Raw genomic sequence first — 20671 nt, 5'->3', positions numbered from 1 at the left:
TTTCTGAAATTAAAAGCACTGGTTAAAAGGGATAATTCGGAGACACTAAAAAATCATGGGCCGAAAGCTAAAAGCCGCAATACATGCATGGCGCTCGAAAGCTATGGAGCGCACAAAGCGAGGAATAGGCAGAGGGGGAGACCTCACCTGCGTGGCCACTTGGGCCGGCAGGGCTAGCGCACTAGGCCGAGGCGACGCGGAGCTGGGCCTGGCCAAGGAGGCTGGCTCACGCACGAGCGAGCAGGCGCTCCTACCCGCCCCTACCTCGTGCTCGCCTGCAGGGAGGACGACGACAATGGCACAAGCGGCGCCCCCAGCGGCCAAGGGAGGACGGCGAGCGACTAGACCGGATGGGGCGGTGGAGATCGGCCGGACCCGATGACTCCCGGGCGGAGGGGTCCGTTCCCGGCGATGGGAAGCTGCTGGCCGGCGGCGGGTGGCGTCTTGGGCGCGCGGGGTGGTTCGGCTGCTGGTCGGGTGTGGATCCAGTCACGGGAGGCGGTAGGGCAGCCGGATCCAGTACCGGAGGTGGCCGACGACGTGAAGGGCAGCGCGCAGGCGAAGGCAGCCTGCGAGGCACCGTTGCTGGGGACGAGGGTTTCGGGTGGGTGCGGTGCGCTGCGGGAGTTTGCTGCTGTGACGACGATGGGGCGATCATGGCCTGGGCGGGCTGGATCTAGGCCTCGCGGGCCCTACAGCTCGAGGTGGGAGGAGAGCTGTCTAGCGGCTGGTGGCTGTTGGGGCGGGGAAAATGAGGAGAAGGTCTAGGTTTTGTCCAAAATAGGTAGGGCGGCTTTTAAAATAGTATTGGGGCTAGGGTTAGGGGGTTTTGAGTGTTTTTCGACCCTCCGATCGCGATCGGACGGTCTGATCGGAGAGGTGGTTTTGGTGGGCTAAAGTAGGATGTGTTAGAGAGGCTTTGTGGGGATGGGAGGGAGACTTGTGGCCCGTGACATGAGTTTTTAAAACACCGAATGTGTGACAAATTGAATCGGCTAAAGTGCCACTATATAATAAATGGTACGGGTATCAAACGAGCTCCGATTGCGACGAAATTTGGCAGGTGTCCTACCTACATTAAAATAAGACCGCACGCCAAGTTTCAACCAATCCGAGAAAGTTTTATACACACTTTTAAAAACAATATTTTAACGATGCCGCACACACGTGCGTGTGTGGTTGGTCTCGAAACGGACAACGACGAAAACAGAGAGAACTGGCAACTAATAATGGATGCACGTTTTGGAAACTGGCGGCAATGGAGTGCCAATGCAATGTAGGTGATGCACATGATGAGATGATGAATGCGACAAACAAATAATCACAGGGCGGCAACAGAATAAAAGGGGAATCTTTTGGAGCGTCGGTCTCGGGCTGTTAGAGTACTGTCGGAATTAGGGCTCCGGGGACCCAAATAGGTTCGAACTCTGGGGTGCGCGGGTTCTTCTGCCTTACTCAACAGCGCAACCTCACGACAACACTCCGGCATGGTCGAGCTAAGGAGGAAGAATAATGGACATGGCAGATTACCCAGGTTCGGGCCACCTTGTGGTGTAAAACCCTACTTGTGCTTATTTGGGTTGCTTGAGAGCGAGAAAGGGAGTACAAGGGTGGTTCTTGCTAGTACCTCTGTCTCATGTGTTGTTGCATTGATGATGGCGCCTTTGAGGAGGTTTTCCTCCATCGAGAAGGGAAAGGCAGCGGGGGAGGAGGCGGAGGCGTCGCCGTCGGCGAGGGGGCGAGGCCACCCCTGTGCGTCCGCTACCGTGCCCGGGGCGCCTCTCAGGGGGCTCGGGCACGCCTCGCCGGCGACTCGCGCCGGCCCAGGCAGTCGAGGAGGAAGGTCAGCCCACGGGCATAGCCGTGGGGGGCGAGGTGGCCGCTGGCGGGGCAAGAGGAATGCAGGGCCTCTTGGTCAGCCCGGTCATGGAGCCACTCCGCGGATGCAACCCATGAGTTCATCATGGAGATAGAGGGCCAACTCCATACCTGGCTCCAGCTCCCGATCTCCTTCACGGGGGAGATGGTGGAGCGCACCCCTTTGGCTTGTGGCTGCAGCCAGATGACTGCTGCAACGGGCCTTCCTAGGTGACGATAGAATTCACCCCCACGACTTCATGTAGCTGGCGCGGGGGTGGAAATCGTTCGCTCTCACTCCGACTTGAAGGAGGGCCATGTCCTCTACTTCAAGTTCGACGGGTTCGCCACACTCTTATTGAAGATCTTCGAGAGAGTCGATGACTGCCTGGACTACTGCATGGAAAGCAACAACGGCGGATGTACTTCCTCCGCCGACGATGGTGGTAGTAGCACTTCTTCCGGGAGCTACGACCGCGACAGCTCCCCACGCGTCCGTGTCAAGGAGGAGGGCTCAGACTAGGTGGAGGTGGCGCCAGGGCCGGTATCCTGGAAGCGGCACTACTCGAGCCCGACCCTTTTTGTTTATATTTCTTACCTTCCGTGCAAAAAAACATGGTGGCCCCGCGAGGGCGTATAAGAAGGATTATGGCCCTTGTGTTTTAAGTTAATGCCCATCGAAAATGAGTTTCTTCTTAGTTCTCCTTGTTAGGCTTGTCCCTTTCTCTGCGATTGCCTTGGCGCTCTGCGTCACTAGGAGCCAGCCTCGAGCCTGACTCAGTCATTGCTGGCATGTCAAGTCACAGTACCGAGGTCTACCGAGCCGCGCAAAGTGCAACCTCTTGAGCTTGCGTTGGTTTCCCCTTGAAGAGGAAAGGGTGATGCAGCAAAGTAGATAAGTATTTCCCTCAGTTTGTTGAGAACCAAGGTATCAATTGAGTAGGAGGAATAAACAAGGCCCCAATAGTAGTACCTACACAAATATCAAACACTTGCACCCAACGCTAAAAAGGGGTTGTCAATCCCTTGAGAGTTATTTGCAAGGATGAGATCCGATAGAGATAGATATACAAGATTGCGGAAACAATATTAAATAATTTGCAGCAAAGTATTTTTGGTATTTTTGGTTTATAGATCTGAAAATACAATATGGAAAATAGACCCGGGGACCATAGGTTTCAGTAGAGGCTTCTCTCATAAAGAAAAATAATACGGTGGGTGAACAAATTACTGTCGAGCAATTGATAGAAAAGAAAATAATTATGAAGATATCTAAGACAATGATTATGCATATAGGCATCACGTCCCTTTCAAGTAGACCAAAAAGATTCTGCATCTACTACTATTACTCCACACATCGACGGACTCCTGCCTGCATCTAGAGTATTAAGTTCATGAAGAACAGAGTAACGCATTAAGTAAGATGGCATGATGTAGAGGGATAAACTCAAGCAATATGATGAAAACCCCATCTTTTTATCTTTGATGGAAACAATACAATACGTGCCTCACTACCCCTACTTCGTCACTGGGTGAGGACACCGCAAGATTGTACGAGAACTAAGCACTTCTCCCATTGCAAAAAATACCAATCTAGTTGGCCAAACCTGATGAGGACATGACTACCTTTGATATTATCACAATCATTGCATATGTGTATTTATTTAAGGTGATTTCTGATAAAAGTCATGTAATAATTTATTTATGTTATCCGGAACAAAAATATTTCACCTATTTTTATTTTATGCCTAAATGCAGAATGGTCGAACACTTGTATGAACCACGTGTGATGACAAGGGAAGAGGAAATGGTTCGGTTCTATTCAAGAAGTCCTATCATGTCATAGGAAATAATTAGTTGCTGTTCAAGAAGTTCTCTGACGTCACTTTTAGCCCAAGACAAGATAGAGTCCAAGCCTTTCACGTTTTGGACTCAGATTCGGACTGCACAAACATACCTGTACAAAAACGCATTCAACTATTTCATCAGGACTCCGAATTGGGTGATTCTTTTTGGTATGCAATGTAGATTTTATGTGCTTTCCAGCCCAATTGGAATCACCTTCAAATTCGTCAGGAGCGTGGAGATATCGACCAAACAGTATGACGTTGCACAAGAATCCGAGTCAAACAACAAGTCCAAAGGTGTTGCATCACCTCCACTTGGGCCCATAGGCCTTGTACGACCTAGGGTTAGTTTTATAATTCCTTAGGACGTCCTCCCACCTCCTTGGCCGCCACCCCTTGCTCCTATATAAGTAGATCAACCTAGTAGCTTTTTTGCTTGGGATTTGTTTAGTAAAAAGTTAGCCATTGCAACTTCGTGTACTTCGCAGACTAAGACAGCTTTCGGATCCCCACCCTTATCAATACTTCATCTATGTTCGCAATATCATATTCTTGCTTGTTCTTCGATTGCTTGTAGGAATAGACCTTCGTGGTCAGGTTGATCATGCTCCGGAGTGGTCAATAACCTCTTGGAGTTGGTTTAGCGTTTTCTAAGGCGCAACGTCGTGCACGTTTGTAGTCGGCTCATCAAAGTCGTCTCCACCAAATCGATATCCACCATCTCATTGAAAGATCGGGACACCCTCGCCTATATCAAGTGGTATCAGTTTTCAGGTTGCTCGATGAGAGTTTTTAGTTATCCCTAGATTAGATTTATTTTTCTTACCTATTACCCAAGAAAAAACAATAAAAAAGAGATATATCTAGTCATCCTTTGTCCAAGAAAGTCTCAGCCTTTGCAATTTTGTTTTTAGTGCTTGCATACTTGAATTATCGGTTGCATCTCGTGTCAAGTTGCTGGTCTTAGCGTCTAGTTTTTTAGAGTTTCGAGTTCTGTTCACAAGTTGTCACGCTGCCGCCGCACCATCTTCATCGCTGCTGCCCTATACCACCACCACGCCGCCACACCATCTTCATTGCCGCTGCCCTATACCAGCACCACGCTGCCGTCATCCCTTCCGTTGTCGCCCACCACTTACCATCAATTTCCACCGTACGCATCTACGCTTGATCCAATCTACGCCTTATTTGATTTGTCGGAGAGAAGAGAAAACAAAAGTGAGAGCAAAAAAAAAGAGAAAAAAAGAAATAAAAAAGTCAGAGAAAAATATAGAGAAAAAATTATAAAAAATTGTGAGAAAAAAAATTTCGGATCTGTCTAGACTCAATCCCATATCTGAATTCGGATTGGAAACTTTTTTGTGCAGTGTTCAGTAAAACAGGCATATCTTCGTCATACGAAGTCCGTTTTGGCTCCACGAGTACTCAAATTGGATCTATCGACGATCCACATCTAAATAGTTCATCTAGTTAGTTCATTATTGTCACCTAAAAATCGGCTTCTAGATAGGACTTTTTGCCCTCCGAACATGAGGAACACTATTTGTCAATATTTTTCAAGCCCGTTCAAGATTTTTTTGAGTCCTCATACGATCTCGGAATTGAGTGATTCTTTCTGCATTCGAAAGCTTGATTCAGTAGCATTCTTGAGAAAAAATATCAGAAATTTGGAATCATATTTTCAAGAGTGAAGTTGCATAGATAGTTTTGGTTTATCCTGCTTAGGGGTCATTTATCATCACTATCTTTACTATCATTGTGATCTTCACTTATATCTTCCTATCGAGAGCTACTTCATATCATTCGTTGCTGCTATTTCTGCTTTGATGTGACTCCGTTAGTGTTCTAGGCTCACGTCTCTAGTACGGTCTAGCCTAGGACCAGCACACTACCGTCGTTGAGCGTTTATTCAGCATTGCATGTCTGAACTGATCATTGCTAATCTTTTGCTACCATATATTAAGCATCCTAGATCCACATATTTCTACAGCGTGTATAGATATGTTTACCTGGTAATTGCTTTACTCAAGCTTCGGAGATATTGAAACCGTCGGTTGCCGGTCACCGCCTGCTGCATGGTAAGAATTTATAAGACATTGATATTTGCTTTACTCTAAGCGTTTTACCACCACATCCTCGTAGTTCATACGAACAATGTTCTTGGATTTTTGTTTCTTGTTTCTACTAGTCATGACAGGATCCAGAGTTGTCAGTTCATGGGCTTCTTCGACCGTGGGAGACGTGCCACCACAACAGCTGTTACGAGAGGTGCAGAGAGATAAAAATACACATCATGAGGTTAATGTTTCTATACCACCATTTAATGTCCATTTTAGACCTGCTTTATATATTGAATGGGAATTTGAAATAAATGATATATTTGCTTCCCATAATTTTGTTGAACATAAGAAAGTTAAGATTGCGGTTAGTTCTTTCACTGGTTATGCTTCAGTTTGGTGGAGTGGATATTGTCGGTTACACCCTGATTATATACCTACTACTTGGGATGATTTGAAACTTGCCACGAGACACACATTCGTTCCTGCTTATTATACTCATGACATGATTAAAAAGTTACAACATTTAAAACAAGGTAGTGACACTGTAAGAAAATATTATGATGATTTACAAACAACCTTGTTGCATTCCTCATTAGAAGAAAGTGAACAAGATTTTATGGATAAATTTTGGGGAGGATTAAACCATGATATTCAGGAGATACTAAGCCATGAAAAGTGTTATCCTATGGATCGTTTGTTTCGTCTTTCTTGCAAAGCTGAACAGGAAATAAAACGACGTGTTGCCCACAAGGAGAAAGAGTGCAAGGTGCTTATTCCAAGAGTTGATATGGATGCTCCTTCAACTACTAGGCGTACGATGACAACCACATCAATTGTTGTGAGGGCTATATCACCTTCACCATGTGATACGTTACCATCGAGAGTGGCTACATCATCTGAGTTGATCATAAGAGGTAATGACATAGGTACTTATCTTCCACCTCCACATGAGTATGATGAATGCCTTGTCAATTGCAATGTAACATGTGATGAGCTACCCATTACTTTGGTCACACAGCCTATTTTGGAGGACAACGTTCATGATTTGACTTTGCCATGTGATCAACTAAGTACAATATCAACAATGTTGATTGAACTGATTGAATTAACTGTTGATGAAAAAGAACCATGTGAATGAGAGAATAAATCAAATTTGCATCAAGTATTTTTCAAAATAATTGCGCCAATGTTTAATCGTTTTATTATGACCTCTAATCTTGGTGATGATTCTATGTCAAATGACTTGTTGCATGTTTGTTTATTTAATCTTGTTGTAGCATGTAAATTTGAAACAATGAAAGTGTATTCACCAATGTTAGGATGGTTTAATGATGAACATTGTCAATCTTTTAATATGAACAAGGACTTCACTCATATGTGCAAGCTGAGTTGCAATATTTTCATGCTTTCTACTTCTTGTGATAATATTTTGGCTTTATATTTCATAACATATGAAAGTTACTCATGTATATATGTGTCATATGTGTAAAAATCAAGGTAAGTAAAAATGTATGACATATACATATACAACATGTACACCTTATCTCTTTTGTTAGCCATATTTCAGATTAAGCAGCGCCAAGAACGACTTTATTTTCAAAAAGGGGAGGATGGTGAGGACATGACTACCTTTGATATTACCACAATCATTGCATATGCGTATTTATTTGAGGTGATTTATGATAAAAGTCATGCAATAATTTATTTATGTTATCCGGAACAAAAATACTTCACTTGTTTTTATTTTATACCTAAATGCAGAATGGTCGAACACTAGTATGAACCACGTGTGATGATAAGGGAAGAGGAAATGGTTCGGTGCTATTCAAGTGGTCCTCTCATGTCAAAGGAAATAATTAGTTGCTGTTCAAGAAGTTTTATCTTACGTCACTTTTACCCCAAGAGAAGATATAGTCCAAGTCTTTCACGTTGTAGACTCAGATTCGTACTGCACAGACGTACCTGTACCAAAACGCCTTCAACATTTTCATACAGACTCCGAATGGGGTGATTATTTTTGGGATGCCCATTAGATTTTATGTGCTTTCCAGCCCAATTGGAGCACCTTCAAATTCGTCCGGAGCGTGGAGATATAGACCAAACGGTATGACATTGCACCAGAATCCGAGTCAAACAACAAGTCCAAAGGTGTTGCATCACCTCCACTTGGGCCCTAAGGCCTTGTACGACCTAGGGCTAGTTTTGGAATGCCTTAGGATGTCCTCCCACCTCGTTTGCCGCCATCCCTTGGTCCTATATAAGCAGATCAACCTAGTAGCTTTTTGCTTGGGATTTGTTTAGTTAAAAGTTAGCCATTGCAACTTCGTGTACTTCGTTTGTGTCCAACGACCAGACTAAGACCGCTTTCAGAGCCCCACCCTTATCAATACTTAATCTATATTCGTAATATTCACATTGCAATATCATATTCTTGCTTGTTCTTCGATTGCTTGCAGGAATAGACCTTCGTGGTCAGGTTGATCGTGCTCCGACGTGGTCAATAACCTCTTGGAGTTGGTTTAGTGATTGCTAAGGCGCAACCTCATGCACGTTTGTAGTCGGATCGTCAAAGTCGTCTCCACCAAATCGATAGCCACCATCTCATCGAATGATCGGGACACCCTCGCCTATATCAAAACCAAACCAATAATTCGAGGGGACTTGAAAAGATATGAAATCATGCATATAAGAATTTAGAAGAGACTCAAATAATATCCATAGATAATCTGAACATAAACTCACAATTCATTGCATCTCGACAAACACACCACAAAAGAGTATTATATCGGATAGATCTCCATGAAGATCATGAAGAACATGGTATTGAAGATCAAAGAGAGAGAAGAAGCCATCTAGCTACTAGCTATGGACCCGTAGGTATGTGGTGAATTACTCACGCTTCACCGGAGGGGCAATGGAGTTGATGTAGATGCCCTCCATGATCAATTCCCTCTTCGGCAGAGTACCGGAAAAGGCCCCAGATTGGATCTCACGGGAACAGAGGCTCCCGGCGGCGTAAAAGTATTTTGCTGCTCTTTTTGGCGATACGGGAATATTTGGGAATTTATAGGCCAAGAAATAGGGTTAGGAGACCTGCAGGGGCCCCACAAGCCAGGGGGCATGGCCACCCCGAGGGTGCGCCTTGCAGGCTTGTGGACTCCCGGCAGTTACCCTGCCCCCTACTCCAAGTCTTCTGGGTGTCTTCTGGTCCAAGAAAATCTTTCCGGAGATTTTGTTCCGTTTGGACTCCATTTAATGTTCCTTATCTGCAATACTCAAAAATGTGGGAAAAACAGAAACTGGCACTAGGATCTAGATTAATAGGTTAGTCCCAAAAAAATATAAAACAACATATTAATGCATATAAAACATCCAAAACAGATAATATAATAGCATGGAACAATAAAAAATTATAGATAGTTGGAGACGTATCACAAAGCCGTCAACCCAATTCTTTGGAACGCGCAACATGGTGGTCGTGGCGTGCGGAGGCACACGGGGCATGAGGGTGTGCCTCCCCGTAGCTTACTTCCCGTCACGTCTTCTATCCGTGCGCCCGCTTCAGAATTTCCTTCACGGGGTTCTCCTCCCATGCTTGGGTTTGTTTTTTTGCTTGCTTTGCGCCTTGCATTGACAGGGCCCAGCCCCGTGCGTGCCTCAGTATTCGTTAGTGCTTTGCAACGTTAGAAGCTTGTCACCCTCTGGGCACACCTTGCAAGATCCCTTAGGCGATCCGTCCTAAAGAAGAGTCTCTCGTGCACAAGCTCTATTCCGAATGAAGGGCGCTCGCTAGCTTGCATTTGGGTGCCACGTGAGGAGACCAAACACCAAGGGACTTGGTGGGGTGGCATGCGCGGGAGCAGGCGTGTGAGCCCGAGATTGGTCCCATGCGTTCTTTACTGCCGCTGGGCCTGTGCTGAGCATAGGCACCGTGTCCATCCCCCACTTGCGTAGGGCCCGAGGGGTGGCTAGCAAGCGTAAGTCGCGGGAGGAAGCCAACAGCGACCTCGGCAGGAGCCATGTATGGCACAACTCACCCTGAGGTTGGTGCGATCTATAGGGCACCCTCAGTTATTTTATCCACTAGCACGGAGCATGGGGCTTCTACTTGGCGTGGGCATAGTCATGTTTCGACCATTTTCCGCCAGCGTGGAGCATGGGCTTCCACTTGGCATGGGCATATTCGCAGTTCGACTGTTTTCCGCCAACATGGAGCATGGGGCTTCCACTTGGCATAGGCATAGTCGCGGTTCGACTGTTTTCCGCCAGCGTAGAGCATGTGGCTTCCACTTGGCATGGGCATAGTCGCGGTTCGACTATTTTCCGCCAACACGGAACATGGGACTTCCACTTGGCGTGAGCATAGTTGCGGTTCAACCGTTTTCTGCCAGCGTGGAGCATGGGGCTTCCACTTGGCATGGGCATAGTCACGGTTCGACCATTTTCCGCCAGCACGGAGCACGAGGCTTCCACTTGGGCATGGGCGGGAGTCCTCCCGAAGCCAAGGAGTGGCGCACCGAGTGTCTCCGAGGCGTGTATAGCCCCACCTCATTCTTACGTGAGAAGGTCACAAGCGGACACTTTGAGGGTTCCAGGTGCAAGGTTCAGGAGCCACTTCCACGACCCTCACGTTACTTGCACTCAGCCCCTGGTGCAGTAGCGAGGTCACGCAACCCGCGTCTAGAGGGCTAAGCGAGGGCCTCGCAAGGCACATCACTCCCTTCGTCATCCGAATGCTCAGGGTGACACGCGCCGGGCGGTCATCTCGAGACCATTGTGCGACGTCATAGGGTACTGGGGTGCAAACGAGATGGCACGTGTAGGCCTGGTCTGCTAGGCAGGGCTCGGTCGCTCAGGCCTAGCGATGCTACGGGGACGTACCTTAGCACAAATTCCATGTCGAATTCTCCCATGAAATGTTCAAGGGAAAACTCGGCGAGCGCGTGGCACCTGGGGTGGTGAAACACTAAGCGCGCAGTTATACAAATTTGGACGTGCCCTTACTTACCTACCACGACGATCCCATGAAAGGGCGGGACACCAATGAACTTTGTGAGGTGCCGTGCACGGGGGCTGCCCCGTGAGGCAGAGTCCGGTCTCTTGGATTACTAACGTTGCAGGGGAGGACCCGAACACAGACACCGTGTCCAGCCCCCAGTCATGGGGCGGTCAAGGGGAGAATCACGAGAGCGCGGCGACTTTAGATGGCATTGAGATATCAAACACAAGATTTAGGTAGACAACATAAACTCAACAAAAAGGTAATTAGGTTCGGTACGCAACCAAAAAGCGAGGAAGCTGCAAGGACGAAACTTTGCCAGCTCGAGGTAAAGGCAACTCGACGGGCGTCCTTAATTCAACAACCAAAAAGTCACCTGGTAATCAAGACGCTTCTGGGGCATCGAGCTGCTTGGTGAGGCAGACCACAGAGGCTCACCGCTCAGGGCCGACCTACGCTTGAGGTCTTCGGGTCTCGCGAGGCCTCGACGGCTTGCGAGGCATCGCCATGAGCCGCGCTAGCCTTTGGAAAGTGGCAGCAGCATTTTCCATGCTGAAGGGCATGTGTGTTGCTGGCAGTGACGCCCCTGCTCAAGCCAACGCCTGATGGCCAGAAGAGGTCCCGGGAGTCATCCATGTTGAGGCCTGCGATGTCGACGCACATGCGCACCTGGTCGTTCTTCTTGGGGGTTGCAGCCAAGTTGGTGGGGTGTTGCATGCTATGCTCGCCTCGCATCGCACACGCCTCTCGCACCTTGTCAATCTCTTGGGCGATGAACTCTTGTGCCCCTAGCGCCGTACTTCCCTCTTGCGGGGGCGTGCGTCAAAGCACACCTCTAAGTGTTGCTCGAGCATCTCCCTCGTCACGCTGGTTAGATTTGACGCTTTTTGAATGGAAAACCCCAAGCGTCGCCTCAAGGAGGCATGAGGCGCGCCTTCCTATGCCGGGGGGAGGCCGGCACCGACCACGGGCGCGGGGCTCACGACACCAGCATCGGGCGATAAATTCCTTGCCTCAACGGGGCTTGGGGCAGACAGTGACTGCTTCTTCCTTGGGGGAACCGCCTCACGAGGCCCAACATCTTCCTCACCATCCGAATGCTCGACCACGGTAACTTTGTAGGCACAGTCGAGGGAACGAGCCTCATTATTTTTCGTGAGATGCGATTGTGATGATGCCGCTGCAGCCAGGCATCTTGAGGACTTTGTAACCATGGTGCGTCGCCGCCATGAACTTGGCGAGTGATGGGTATCCCAAGATTGTGTTGTACGGTAGGTCAATGCGCACTACGTAGAAGTCAATGAGCTCGGTTTGGTAGTTTTTGCACCTACTGAAGGTCACAGGGAGTCGTACTTGCCCTAGGGGAATAGTAGAACCGCCGGTCACTCCTGAAAATAGCCTTGTAGGTATGAGCTAGTCGTAAGGCACCTGGAGTGTCTCAAAGGTCTTGACAGAGAGCACACTTAGGCTGGTGCCTTCGTCGATGAGGGTCTTGGTGACTAAGACATTGCTGATTGTGGGGTGCACAACATGAGGAGCGCACCCACGGCGGCCATGGATGAGAGGCCATCCATGGAGTTGAAAGTGATAGCGTACTGCGACGACTTGTGGGGCCACGCCACTTCCGGCTTTGGGAGGTCGTCGTTCACCTCCCGAGAGAACTTCTTGAACAAGCGATTCAATGTAGGGGCATGGGCTCCGCCGAGGATGCATGCTACCGCGCGGGGCTCCTGGTAGCCCCCGACCTCCTCTTCATGTTGGTTGTTGTTGAACCTCTTGGGCGGCGGCTGTAGTAGCGAAAGAGCTGCATTGTCTTGGGTGTGTGCCTTGCGGAGCTGTTCGCGCCAGGCTCCCTCGCGAGGGAGGTCATGCCAAGCATCCTCGCGGGGCTGCTCGCACCACCCGTCCTTGCGAGGCTGCTCGCGCCATGCCTGGCGAGGGTTGCCATTGCGGCTGTCCCACATGCAGCTTGTGCGACCACCGCCCTGGCTGGTACCATGATCATTGCAGTACGGGCATGGACCAACCTGCTCATCACGGAGGGACCTCAGCTCCTGGCAATCCTTGGTGCTATGAGTGCGCACGTTGTGGTAGGCACAGAGCCGACAATGGTCACTTTCGAGAACATCATGGTCGCGACTGTGCTTCTGCTCAGGTTCCGTTGCAAGCACTGTGTGGCCCTTGCGCTTGACCTCCTTGTCCTTCGCCTTGCCGTCATCGGGCGTGGCGTCGGGGTTGTCGTGGATGAACATGCAGCCCTTTTCAGCCTTAGCGCACTTGTCAGCGATGTCGAACAACTCCAGGGCGGTGCTCAAGCTGTAATTGATGGCAATCTTCTCGCACATGCGGACATCTGTGACGCCGTTGGAGAACACCATGATGATAGCTTCGTCCGAGGCACGCATCATCTTGTTGCGCACTTGGCTGAAGCGCTGGTTGTACTTGCGTGGGGTCTCCCTCGGGCGTGCTTCACATGCCGAAGGTCGTTGACGAAAAGGGGGCGGTCGTGCATACCCTTGAAGTTGGCAACAAATTGCTCGTAGAGCTCGCTCCACGAGGAGATCGATTCCTCGGGCAGGTTCATGAGCCACGAGCGCGCGCCATCCTTGAGGGCCATGGGAAACTAGTTCGCCATAACCTTGTCGTCGCCGCCCGCTGATATGCTCATTTTGCATCATGAATTATTATTGAATTTGTGTTGATCCTTTCCATTATCTATTATTATCATAAAATTCTTATGCATTTTCTCTGTGAATATGCAAGGTACATCACTAAGAGGAAAATATTTGGAAACTCGAATTCTGGACCAGGAAACTGAGAAAAAGGGAGAAAAAATCAACTTGCTCCAAATGACATGAAATTTTACAGAGAATTTTTCTAGAATATTTAAGAATTGTTGGGCCAAAAATATATCGAAGAGGGGCCACGAGCTAGGCACAAGCTAACACGGCGCCCGCCGACCACGTTGTGATATCATGTGGGGCCCCAACTGGCCTTGTGGCGACCATTTTCTCCTATATGGTGTGCCTTACCCTAGAACAAATCATAAGTTATCTTTCGGGACGAAGCGCCACCGTCTCGAGGCGGAAACATGGGCAGAGGCCCTTTTGCTCTCCAGCAGAGAGATTCTGTCGCGGGAATTCCTCTCCGAGAGGGGCAAATCGAATCCATCGTCATCACCAATGCTTCCTCCTTCATGGAAGGACCAACCTTCGTCAACATCTTCACCAAGACCATCTCCTCTCCAACCCTAGTTCATCACGCATATCAAATTTTGTCTCAAAACCTTAGATTGGTACGTGTGGGTTGGTAGTAGTGTTCATTACTTCTTGTAGTTGATGCTTGTTGGATTATTTGGTGGAAGACATTATGTTCAGATCCTTAATTATTATTAATACACCTCTGATCTTGAACATGTTGATGTTGTGTGAGTAGTAATTATTGTTCCTGAGGACATGGGAGAAGTCCTGTTATAAGTAATCATGTAAACTTGGTATTCGTTCAATATTTCGATGATATGGAAGGTGTTACTTCTCTTAGTGGTGTCATGTGAACATCGACTACATGACACTTCACCATATATGTCCCTAAGGGTAGTCATTATGGAGTAACAAATATAAGATGGGTTGCGAGAGTGACAGAAGCTTAAATCCCAGTTTATGCGTTGCTTCTTAAGGGGCTGATTTGGATCCACATGTTTTATGCTATGGTTAGATTATTCTTAATTCCTATTTCCTAGTTGTGGATGCTTGCGAGAGGGGTTAATCATAAGTAGGTTGTTAGTTCAAGTAAGAACAACACCTTAGCACTGGTCCACCGACATAACAAATCGTCAAAGTAGCAACCGCGAATTAACTCAATATGACGAACATGACTAGACAGAAATTTCCACGTGTCCTCGGGAGCGCTTGCTTTATATAAGAGAACTTTTAGTCCTGTCCTTTGCTACAAAAAGGATTGGGCTAGGATGGAAAATTTTCTTGTTGACCCACTGCCTATTGATGATAATTTTCTTGATGATAAACTTGCTATTATAAACACTTCACGCACTATGCCTTGGTATGTGGATTATGCCAATTACATTTTTGCTAAATATATCCCACCAAGTTTCACCTAAAAACAATTGAAAAAAAATCTTCTATGATTTACGACATTACTCTTGGGATGACCCACATTTTTATAAAGGAGTAGATGGTGTTATTAGGTGTTGTATACCCGAGTTTGAGCAGGAACAAATTCTAAGGAAGTATCATTCCAAGGCCTACGGAGGACATCTTGCTGGTGACAGAACTGCACACAAGGTATTACAATCCGGTTTCTATTGGCCTACTCTTTTTAAGGATGCTCGTAAGTACGTCCTTTCTTGTGATGAAAGAGTTGGTAATATTGGTAAACGCCAGGAAATGTCTATGAACTATTCACTTGCTTTTGAGCCATTTGACGTGTGGGGTTTTGACTTTATGGGACCTTTTCCTTCTTCGAATGCATATATTCATATTCTAGTTGTTGTTGATTATGTTACTAAATGGGTAGAAGCTATTCCAACTAGTAGTGTTGATCATAACACTTCTATTAAAATGCTTAAAGATATTATCTTTTCGAGGTTTGGTGTCCCTAGATATTTAATGTTTCCTGGTAGTTCACATTTTATTCATGGTGCTTTTCGTAAAATACTAGCTAAGTATGATGTTAACCATAGAATTGCATCACCTTATCATCTTCAGCCCAGTGGTCAAGTTGAACCAAGCAATCATGAAATAAAATTAATTTTGCAAAAGACTATTAATAGGTTGAGAAAGAATTGGTCTAAGAAACTTGATAACGCCTTGTGGGCTTATAGGACCACTTATAAGAATCCCATGGGGATGTCCCATTATAAAATGATCTATGAAAAAGTTTGTCATTTACCTCTTGAGTTAGAACATAAAGCTTATTCGGCAATTAAAGAACTTAACTATGATTTTAAACTTGCCGGTGAGAAAAAGTTATTCGATATTAGCTCACTGGATGAATGGAGGACACAAGCTTATGAAAATGCTAAGTTGTTTAAGGAAAAGTTTAAAAGATGGCATGACAAAAGAACTCAAAAACAAGAATTCAATGTAGGAGATTTAGTGCTTTTGTACAGTTACCGTTTTATATGTTTTGCAAGGAATTCCTCTTCAAATGGGAAGGACCCTATGTTGTCGAGGAGGTCTATCGCTTCGGTGCTATAAAAATCAATAACTTCAAAGGTAAAAATCCAAGAGTGGTTAATGGGAAAATAATCAAGCATTATATTTCAGGTATACCCATTAACAAGGAAACTAATGTCATCGAAGTCATAACATGGGAGGAACACATAAAGAAGCTTTCCGAAACACTCCAGAAAGCTGAAAAAGGGGCACATACGTGGTACGATAAGTAAACCGACTCCAAAAATCCCCAATTTCCTGGTTATGGTATTTTAGAAAAATACAAAAATAAAACGGATTCCTGGGAACCCATGAGGGAGGCACAAGCAAACAGGGAGCGAGCCCCCGACCGCGCCCTAATAGCTTGTGGGGCCCTTGTGCGCTTCCCGGACTCTAAATTCTTCTTGAGCACATATTCTTAGCTTGAAAAATTCATTATATATACTTGAGGGTGTTTTGACAACCGCATCGCAAGAGTTTCATCTGTACTTGTTTTGAGTTGTTTTTCAGAGAGATTTAGATCGCCATGACTTCACCAAGCCCTTCCAAGGACAAGTTCTTCGAGAAGGTCATCAACCCCTACCTGCCGGAGGTGATGAGGAACCCTCACGCCATTTATATGCGTGAGGGGGTGCTTCACATCCGGTATGTTCGAGGTCCCAATAAGGAGAGAAGCAAGAAGGCCAGGATTGCAGCGGTGGAACAAGAGATCTTCAAGTGCTAACCACATAATGATCACGGATTTCATCCGGGAAAACGAGATGAACACCTAGAATGTAGGGGATATTCTCTCTAAGCTTCAAGCTCAGATTGATCACCTCCAAGATCAAGTCTATGAACTCCAAGGTCAAAGTTGTGAGTATGAATCTAGGTTTCAAGGGATGAGCTTCGCTGCTGATTTCAGGACTCCCGAGGCAAAATTTTCTTTCTATGATAGGGATTCTACATCCTGGAGTAAGGAGGACACCGCTGCTACACCACCACCATCACGTGAGAAGGACGCTTGAGTACTTGGATATGGGCACCACCCTTGGCTTGTTCCATGCTAGGGGGAGGTGCCCGGTATCGTATCACCATCCTTCCATCATTACTATCTATTTTAGTTTGATCCTTAGTTGTTTCGTGATTTAGAGAAATAAATTTCAGATTAACTTTGCTTAGGATTTTTGCTTTGAGTTCCATCTATCCTTGTAATCGAGTATGCGAGATATACAATAAAGATTAGTTGAGTTTTTGTTGTTTACCCGTGGGCACCCACCATCATAGCATGTCAATAAAAAGAAATATATATATCATATGCTCATCCCATGATAAGTAATGTCATCACGCAAAAAGTGTATAAGTGATAAAAGTTGTTGATAGTAAACAAACATAGTATTAGTCATTGTTGCAATCTAAGCAAGATTATGATCGAGGAGAGGAGACTCAGATATAAATATAGTATCTTGGACATCTTTTATGATTGTGAACCTTCATGAAATATTATATAATGATAAAATGTTGACGTTGGACATGGAAGATAACATAATGATCATGGTAATTTATATTCACATAGAAGTTATATGGTCTTGGATCTTTCAACACGTTGTGCTTGCCTTAGATCCTTTGCTAGCCCAAAAGTTCCGCACCAAGTAGAGATAAGACTCGTGCATCCATAACCCTGAAACCTAGTATCTTTCCAAGAGAGTCCACAATACCTACCTATGGAGTGAGTAAGATCCTTCAAGTAAGTTGACATCGGTGCATCAAGCAATAAACATTGCTCCTAAACATGTACGATCTTCATTGCAAGAGAAAATAAGCTCTGTACAATCTTGTGATGGCAAAGAAACAAAAGCGTCAGAGTGCATTATAAAGTTTGGTATCATAAGGGGTAACATAAAGTGATGTTCCCTTGCATTAAGAGTTCGCACATCTAACAAATTGAAAGAGCAGGACAACCTCCGCTTCCCTCTGCGAAGGGCTTATCTTTTACTTTTAGAGTTTAACTCTGTGCGCGAGTCATCAAATTTTATTCCCCTTACCAACCCAATAATTATATAGTGGTAAACATCATGTGTTGAACAAATATTTAGATTTATATATCCCACTGGATGTAGATGATCATGATTTATTATTGTTGACATTATCCTTGAGATAAATAAGTTGGGTGGCAAAACATTGAAACCCCTATCTTCATACGTGTCCTACAGAAACATGATCTCCAAAAATATGCCCTGAGTGTGAGCAATCATAGAAGATTAAATGATAGTTCAGTATGTGAACTTGACAAAAATAAAGCTCTTACATAGACTCTCATATGGATTACAATGAATTATGATTGCCCTAATGACTGAGAACATAGTTTGTTGATTTTGAATAAAGTTTATGCTTCATACTCCAAGAGTTGTGAAAGGATTGTTACTTATTTATGAGAGGTCAGATGATAAAATAATTTCTGTTATGTTAAGATTCATGATGCTCTAATGCTCGTATTCTATTTTTATCGACGCCTCTCTCTCAAACCATGTGGTCATTATTTTTGAGCTCGCCTTTTGCTTGAGGACAAGCGGTGTCTAAGTTTGGGGGAGATGATATGCTCATTTTGCATCATGAATTATTATTGATATTTGTGTTGATCCTATCCATTATCCATTACTATCATACAATTCTTATGCCTTTTCTCTTTAAATATGCAAGGTACATCACTAAGGGGGAAATATCTGGAAACTGGAATTCTGGACCAGGAAACCGAGAAAAAGGTAGAAAAATCAACTTGCTCCAAATGACCTGAAATTTTAAGGAGAATTTTTCTTGAATATTTAAGTATTTCTGGGCCAAAAATATACCGGAAAGGGACCACCAGCTGGGCACAAGCTAACACGATGCGACCCACTGGCCCCTCTGTGATAGCTTGTGGGGCCCGAGCTGGCCTTCTCATGACCATATTCTCCTCTATGGTGTGTTTCACCCTAGAAAAAAATCATAATTTATCTTTCGGGATGAAGCACCGCCGCCTCGAGGCGGAAACTTGCACAAATGCCCTTTTGCTCTCCGAGAGAGAGATTCTATGGGGTGAATTCCTCTCTCGGAGGGGGAAATTTAAGCCATCATCATCATAATGCTTCCTCCTTCGTGGGAGGACCAATCTTCATCAACATATTCACCAGTACCATCTCATATCCACCCCTGTTTTGTCACGTGTATTCAATTTTCGTCTCAAGATTGGTACATGTGGGTTGGTAGTAGGGTTGATTACATCTTGTAGTTGATGATTGTTGGATTACTTGGTGGAAGACATTATGTTCAGAGCATTAATTATTATTATTACACCTCTGATCTTGAACATGTTGGTGTTGTGTGAGTAGTAATTATTGTTCTTGAGGACATGGGAGAAGTCTTGTTATAAGTAATCATGTAAGCTGGTATTCATTCGATACTTCGATGATATGGATGTCGTTACTTCTCTTAGTGTTGTCATGTGAACGTCGACTACATGACATTTCACAATGCTATGGGCCTAAGGTAAGTCATTGTGGAGTAACAAATAGATGATGGGTTGCGAGAGTGACAGACACTTAAACCCTAGTTTATGCGTTGCTTCATAAGGGGCGTTTCATGCTATGGTTAGATTATTCTTATTTCTTCTTTCGTAGTTGCGGATGCTTGCGATAGGGAGTAATCATAAGTAGGTTGTTAGTTCAAGTAAGAACAGAACCTTAGCACTGGTCCACCCACATATCAAATTACCAAAGTAGCAAACGTGAATTAACTCAATATGATGAACATGACTAGACAAAAATTCCCATGTGTCCTCGGGAGCGCTTGCTTTATATAAGAGAACTTTTAGGCATGTACTTTGCTATACAAAGGATTGGGCTACCTTGATGTACCTTTGCTACTATTGTTACTTATCACCTGTTACGAATTATCTTGCTACAAAACTATCTATCACTGTTACTCACATCACTTGTAGATAATTCCTTGCTGAAAACTACTTAGCATTTTCTTCCCCTCCTTGATGGGTTCAACACTCTTACTTATTGAAAGGACTATGATTGATCAACTATACTTGTGGATCATAACCTGCCGCCTCGATGATTAGCGCGTAGAGCTGGAGGACTCCGTAGGGTTGGGGACGCCATCATAGCGCAGGAGCATCTCATGCTTGAACTTGATGGACCAAACTACCCGGTGATGTGACGTGCGCAACCCGCGAGTGAAGGCCCGATAGACCATGCTTCTCGAGTGGACGACGTGTGCGAGGGCATCCCGATTCTGGTGCCCGGCCTTCATGAGATCCTGGATGATCTGGTCTTGATGCTAGCAGCATGCGGTAGACGACCTGACAGCTGGCCTCATCTTGAGACCGTGGAGGGGCTCCACCATGTTGGTCGAGCGGGCGCGCATTGCGCCGAGGCTCGACCGGGTCCTTGTGCAGGGTAGGTGACAGAGAAGCTTCCTGGGCCACGTCCCTAGTGCAAGACAAAGGATGGCGAAGCGAGCGGGAGGGTATCGGGGCCTCCCTGACGGCTGTGACGAGCTTAGTGGTGCAACCCAGCCAGGCATCATAGCCGATGTTCATCATGCGGTAGCGAAGCAGCTCGCGTGCCATGAGTAGTGAAGATTGCACATTCACGCGCTCAAGGCGGGCGTGGGAGGAGGCAGCCATGGCAGTGCGACTGTCCTACTACACGGAGGGGTGGAAGGAGGAGTCATGCTGTTCGCGGCCAACGGGGTCGGTGGTGTCGCCAG

This window comes from Hordeum vulgare, chromosome 6H, assembly GCF_904849725.1.
Source record: "Hordeum vulgare subsp. vulgare chromosome 6H, MorexV3_pseudomolecules_assembly, whole genome shotgun sequence".
Taxonomy (NCBI): domain Eukaryota; kingdom Viridiplantae; phylum Streptophyta; class Magnoliopsida; order Poales; family Poaceae; genus Hordeum; species Hordeum vulgare.
The sequence above is the reverse complement of the archived record's forward strand: the minus strand, read 5'-3'. Positions refer to the sequence as shown.